The sequence below is a fragment of the Mus pahari genome, chromosome 8 (genome assembly GCF_900095145.1).
Source record: "Mus pahari chromosome 8, PAHARI_EIJ_v1.1, whole genome shotgun sequence".
Taxonomy (NCBI): Eukaryota; Metazoa; Chordata; class Mammalia; order Rodentia; family Muridae; genus Mus; species Mus pahari.
In genome coordinates, this window is record NC_034597.1 from 52579330 (window position 1) to 52585204 (window position 5875).

The window sequence follows — 5875 nt, forward strand, 5'->3', positions numbered from 1 at the left end:
AAAAAGTCTAATTGGGGCATTGTCTCCCTGATTTTTTGGTGACTCCATATAGATTCTTTCCATATATGTGCATGTTTTAGGAAACTTCTACAGTAGTAGGGTTTCGAATGATCCTCCATCAGTTCTCCCTCTTCACCATTCTCATCCATCCCCCTCCCTCTTCACTCTTCTCATCCACCCCCCTCCCTATTTAATCCTCCTTTCTTGTTCCCTCTTTGCCTCTTCATAACAATATTACTCTACTTCCACATCACTGGGGGAGTCTCTCTCCCCTGTAGTCCCTTACTTGGTGCCTAGCCTCTGTGGTTATTAGACTTGTGATACACATACCTAAGGTTTACTATCCATATATGAGAAAATGTGCAATATTTGTCTTCCTGGGTCTGGGTTACTTCACTCATTTTCTCCCATTCCTTCCATTTACCTACTGATTTCATAATTCCATCTTTCCTAACTGATGGATACTATTTTTTTTAAGATTTATTTATTTATTATATGTAATATAATTATTATTTATTTATTTATTATATGTAAGTACACTGTAGCTGTCTTCAGACACTCCAGAAGAGGGAGTCAGATTTCATTAAGGATGGTTGTGAGCCACCATGTGGTTGCTGGGATTTGAACTCTGCACCTTTGGAAGAGCAGTCGGGTGCTCTTACCTGCTGAGCCATCTCGCCAGCCCCGATGGATACTATTTAACAGTCCATTGTGTCAGATTCTCATTAGCGGTTCCTAAGTTGGACATCTAGGCTATTTCCAATTTCTGACTATTATGACTAGAAAAGCAATGAATTTAGCTTAAGAAGTATCTCCGTGGGGCTGGTGAGATGGCTTAGTGGTTAAGAACACTGACTGCTCTTCCGTAGGTCCCGAGTTCAAATCCCAGCACCACATAGTGCCTCACAACCATAGGTAACGAGATCTGATGTCCTCTTCTGGTGTGTCTGAAGACAACTTAGATATAATAAATAAATCTTTAAAAAAAAAAGAAGTATCTCCATGGTTTGATGTAGACTCATTTGAGTAAATGCTCAAGAGTGGTATAGCTAGGTCTTGAGGTATACGGATTCCCAGCTTCCTGAAAAAACCACCATACTGATTTCCGTAGTGGCTGTACAAGTTTATTCTCCCACCAGCAGTGAGTGGGTGTTGCTCTCTTTACCCCACATCCAGATGTGCTGTCATGTTTTAGTGACCTTTGGGTATTCTGTCAGCTTTAAGATGAAATCCCAAAGTAGTTTTAATTTACATTTCCCTGCTGATACTGATATTTTTTTCTTAAGTGTTTCTTCTCAGCCACTGGTGTTCCATCTTCTGAACTCTCTGTTTAGTTCTGTACTCCATTTTAAACTTGGGTTATTTGTTTCCTTGATGTTCACTCTCTAGTTCTTTCTATGTTTTAGATACGAACCCTCTGTAAGATGTGTAATTGGTAATTCCCGTTTTGCAGGCTGCCATTTTGCCTCCACGTCCTTGGGTCTACAGAAGCTTTTCAGTTCCATGAGGTCTTGGTGTCTGTGCTATCAGTACCCTGCTAAGAAACCCCTCTCCTGTGCCAACGAGTGCAAGACTATCCCCCACTTTCTCCTCTGGCATAGTTATCTGGTCTTACGTTGAGGATCTTGATCCATTTGGAGTTGAGAGTTTTGTGCAAGAGTGATAAGTGTGGATCCTTTTGTATTCTTCTATATCAGTGGTTCTCAGCCTTCCTAATACTGGGCTCCCTTAACACAGGTCTTCGTGTTGTAGTCTCCCGACCAACCAGAAAATTATTTTCATTGCTACTTCATAACTGTAATTCTTGCTACTGTTATGAATCATAATGTAAATGTGTTTTCCAATGGTCTTAAGTGACCCCTGTGAAAGGCCCCAGGGTTTCACAACCCACAGGATGAGAACTGCTGTTTGTTAAACACGCAGCCAGCCAGGCTGGCCAGAGTCATCTGGTGCAGCAAATACTGTATTTATCCAGTTTTTCACATCTCTCTCTCTCTCTCTCTCTCCTTCTCTCTCTCTCTCTCTCTTCTCTCTCTCCTTTTTCTTTTTTTTTCTGTCAAAAATCAATCTCATTGATCAATGTATCCGTTTTTATGCAAATATCATGCTGTCTTTCTCGCTCTGGCTCTGTAGCCCACCGTGGACTCTGGGATGGTGATGCCTCCTCCATCCGTTTCATTACTCAGGCTTGTTTTAGCGATCCTGTGTTTTCATATGAAGAATTGTGTTGGGATTCTGTTGGATTGTGTTGAATTTTGAGATTGCTTTTGGCAGGATGGCCATTTTTACTGTATTCTACTGATCTATGAGTATGGGAGATCTTCACATCTTCTAGTGTCTTCTTCAATGCCTTAAATTTTGTAAGTCTTTTACCTGCTTGGTAAGAGCTATCCCAAGATTTTTTTGAGGCTATTGTGAGACAGGTGTTGTCCCCTGATTTATCAGTATGCCCGTGTGAGTTAATTTGGTGTCATGCCACTCTAATGCAAGAGTTTATCAGCTATAACAGTTTCCTAGGGGCAGGGTGGGGGGGGGAGAAGAAAAAGGTCACTGGTGGAGTTTTAAAGGTCTTTTATGTATAAAATCCTATCATCAGAAAATAAAGGTTCTTTGACTTTTTTTCTTAACTATTAGTACCCGCCTTGATCTCCCTCTGTTGTTTTATTGCTCTAGCTAAGATTTCAAGCGCTATATTCAATAGACAGGAAGAGAGTGGACAGCCTTGTCTTGCTCCTGATTTTAGTAGAAATGCTTTGATATTTCTTCCATTTAAAAATGATGTTGTCAGGCTGTGAGAAATGGCTCAGTGGTTAAGAGCACCGTCTGCCCTTCTGAAGGTCCTGAGTTCAAATCCCAGCAACCACATGGTGGCTCACAACCATCTGTAATGAGATCTGATGCCCTCTTCTGGTACATCTGAAGACAGCTACAGTGCACTTAGATATAATAATAAATAAATCTTTAAAAAATAAAAATGATGGGCTGGTGAGATGGCTCAGTGGGTAAGAGCACCCGACTGCTCTTCTGAAGGTCCAGAGTTCAAATCCCAGCAACTACATGGTGGCTCATAACCATCTGTAACAAGATCTGATGTCCTCTTCTGGAGTGTCTGAAGACAGCTACAGTGTACTTACATATAATAAATAAATAAATCTTTAAAAAATAAAAATGATGGGCTGGTGAGATGGCTCAGTGGGTAAGAGCACCCGACTGCTCTTCTGAAGGTCCAGAGTTCAAATCCCAGCAACTACATGGTGGCTCATAACCATCTGTAACAAGATCTGATGTCCTCTTCTGGAGTGTCTGAAGACAGCTACAGTGTACTTACATATAATAAATAAATAAATCTTTAAAAAATCTTTAAAAAATAAATAAATAAAAATGATGTTGTCAGCCGGGTGTGGTGGCGCACGCCTTTAATCCCAGCACTCGGGAGGCAGAGGCAGGNNNATTTCTGAGTTCGAGGCCAGCCTGGTCTACAGAGTGAGTTCCAGGACAGCCAGAGCTACACAGAGAAACCCTGTCTCAAACAAACAAACAAACAAACAAACAAAAAATGATATTGTCTGAGCTTGATGTAAATTGCCTTTATTTTGTGCCCCTAATTTCTTCAGGACTTTTATTATGAAGGAGTGTTGGATTTTGTCACAGGCCTTTTCTACCTCGACTGAGAGGAACATGTGTTACTGTTTTTCTGTCTGTTTATATGGTAGCTTATGTTTACTGATTTGTATATGTTGAACCATCCCTGTATATCTGGGATAAAGCCTAGTTGATCATGGTGGATAACTGTTTTGTTTAATTGGATTTAGTTTGCAAGAATCTTGTTGAATTTTTGCATCTATGTATTCATAAGATATATTGGTCTATACGTTTCTTTTTTGTTGTTAGGGTCATAGTGTGGCATAAGTATTTTGATGATTCAGAAGGGGATGGTGGCTGGAGAGATGGCCCAGTGGTTAAAAGCACTGACTGCTCTTCCAGAGGTCTTGAGTTCAATTCCCAGCAACCACATGGTGGCTCACAACCATCTGTAATGGGGATCCAATTCCCTCTTCCGGTGTGTCTGGAGACAGCTACAGTGTACTCATACATGAAATAAATAAAATAATTAGGAATGTTGCTCCTTCAGTTGCTATTTTTCAGAATAATTTTGAGGAGTATCATTATTAATTCTTCTTGGAAGGTCTGGTAGGATGCTGCTCTGAACCTGTCTAGCCCTAACTTGTTTGTTTTGGGGTTTTGGTTTTTGTTTTTTTGTTTTGTTTTTTGTTTGTTTGTCTTTCATTTTGCTTGGGAGACTTCATTGCTGCTTCAGTTTCACTCGGGGTTATAGGTCTGTTTACATTTATGATTTTCTAATTTGTAAGACAGCTGGAGAGAGGCTTCTTGGAGACTCCAGAGGACACCCTTTCCATTCTCACGTTTGCATAATTTCCTGTTTTTCTGAATTGCTTCACTTTGGAGAATTTGTTGTGGGCTCTGTTTCCGGCTCCTTAGTATGAACTCCTCCTTATTATTAATCCATAAACCTCTTTATTCACCAGATGTTTAATAAGGGCCTGCTTTTTGCCTACTGGTCTATGAGACACAGGCATAATGTTCCTGTGCAGAGATTACATAGTGACGATTATAATTGGTCCGTGGTGTGTCAGGTAAGTGGTACTAACACTTGGAAATTTTCCTCCAAAGTAAAAGAAGCAGTGATGGAGAACCTGTATCATCAAACAGCAGGTGGGGAACACGGATGGAGAAGAGCCAGTGTCCAGTCGAAGGTTGGGCCACAGATGGAGACTGTTTCTCTGTAGACCTGAGTGCTTCTTTTGGAAACATTCTTTCCTTAAAAGAGGTTTCTAAACCCAGACCCAGTGTGCTACAGCTGCAGAAGGCATGTTTCTCCTTCCAAATTTAAGAAAACCATGAATATTCTGAGGATTGCTTCCATGTTGAAACTGACTGACTTGCTAAGTCCTATCTATTTCTTAACAGGAGTTTTGGGGTAAGGTGTCCATGTATCCCAAAGAGTCGCAGAGGTCTCATTAAGATCAGGAAGTGGATCGGTCAGAGGCAGGGAAACGTCTGGCCTGTTACTTTCCTACTCTGTGAAGTTTGCGTCTCCAAAGGTGGGATCCTTGTGGCTAACTAGAGGGCTGTGTTGTGCGGCAGGGTGGCTTGCCCTGCTTTGCTGTTACTGCTGTTTAGAGACTGGGTCACGACTCCACTGTGACAGAGTGGAAGAGAATGGCAGACACAAGCCAAAGTGCTAGCTGAACACAGAAGAGGCTAGGACTTTGCACACAGCCACTCCTGATGGTGCACTGGTGTTGAACTGAGATGCCTAAAGATGCTTTCTTGGTCCCACCCTCTGTGGGAGGACAAGCAACAAGCAGATGGGGTGGTCAAGTCATGTTGTAGCTGTTACTGTCTGCTTGTTTCCAAGTGTAGCTAAGAACTAACAACTCCCTCTTTGAAAAATACCAGGAATGGAAATACCTTTTTTTTTCTTTTCCTGTTCCACCTTGTACTTTGGTTACAGACCTCTGTGGGGCTTAAGTTTTTCTGAGGAGATGAGTATAGCTGGTAGGTGCCAAGATGACAGGAAACCCCAAGGCTAGGCTGAGACCCCAGCATGAAGTAACAGGAAGGCCTCTGCTTGTGAGCCAGACCACAGAGGTCCATGCGCTCATGCTTATTTCTGTGTTACTTTCCAGCCTGGTGAAACTCAAACTTGCAAGAATTTAAGGATAATTGGTATTATATAAGAATAGCTATTCCCAGCCGGGCGTGGTGGCGCACGCCTTTAATCCCAGCACTCGGGAGGCAGAGGCAGGCGGATTTCTGAGTTCGAGGCCAGCCTGGTCTACAGAGTGAGTTC